General features: G+C 35.2%; 1 non-coding gene across 1 annotated transcript; it reads right to left on the bottom strand.

The window, feature by feature from the left end:
* Positions 1 to 554: 554 nt before the first annotated feature.
* On the bottom strand, positions 555 to 682 carry LOC149168250 (U6atac minor spliceosomal RNA). The gene has a single exon (XR_016260021.1). It is a non-coding gene; the product is annotated as a U6atac minor spliceosomal RNA (small nuclear RNA).
* Between the last annotated feature and the right edge of the window lie 316 nt (positions 683 to 998).

Genomic DNA, 998 nt, shown 5'->3' with positions numbered 1-998 from the left:
TTTATTTGGGTTGGAAGAGGGAAAATTACTAGGCCACATAATCTCCAAAGATGGTATCTAGATCAACCCAACAAGAATTGAAGCCATTTTGCAGATACCACATCCTAGGAACATCAGAGAACTACAAGAATTTTTAGGTAAAATAAACTTTTTGAGAATATTTATCTCTAACTTAGCTGAACTAATTAGATTACTAAACAACATGTTAAAGAAAGATTCGACTATTAAATGGACTCTAGAGGCTAAAAGGTCTTTTGAAGATATAAAGCGAGCCTTAACACAAACACTAGTTCTCATCAGTCTAATGTTTGATAAGGATTTCATCATTTTTTCTTTTGCCTCAGAGCATATAATTTCTGCAGTCCTACTGCAGAGAAATGATCAGGGTTTTGAACAACCAATAGCCTTCTTTAGTAAAGCCTTGAGAGATGCACCTTTAAAGTATAATATAATGGAAAAGCAAGCTTTTGCTATAGTCAAATCTATTAAAGATTTCAGAGTTTATATCTTGTATTCTCATATAGTAGCTTATGTTCCTAATGTTGTAGTCAAAGACATTCTTGTGGTAAGATCCACCTCGGTGAGGGAATGAAGAGCATTAATCGCGTGTGATAAGAAAGTTTGAATACTATTCCCATCCTTTTCGAGGGAGATGCCAACCATCTCTCCTTTCTTAACATAGGATGGACCATATGGAAAGAGAGGGAAGTGGATAGCTACCATATTAGAATATGACTTAGAAATTAAACCTATAAAATTGATCAAAGGCCAAGGTTTAGCCAAGCTCATGGCTGAATTGAACTGTTAGGCCCTAGACATAAATTTAATTGCAGAATTGAATAACGAAGAGGAGATGGCGACTCCATAGATCATCTAGGCCTTTACAGATTCACCATGGTATGCTGACATTATATACGTTCTACAAAATCTTCAAGCTCCTCCTGAGTTGTCTAGAACTAAAAGTAGGTTCTTAAAAATGAAATCTTTGAAGTTTTGCA

The sequence above is a fragment of the Pinus tabuliformis genome, chromosome 4_2 (genome assembly GCF_031772625.1).
Source record: "Pinus tabuliformis cultivar Carrire ecotype Pingquan chromosome 4_2, CPIR1, whole genome shotgun sequence".
In the NCBI taxonomy this organism is placed as follows: domain Eukaryota; kingdom Viridiplantae; phylum Streptophyta; class Pinopsida; order Pinales; family Pinaceae; genus Pinus; species Pinus tabuliformis.
This window is presented reverse-complemented; position numbering and strand designations above follow the sequence as displayed.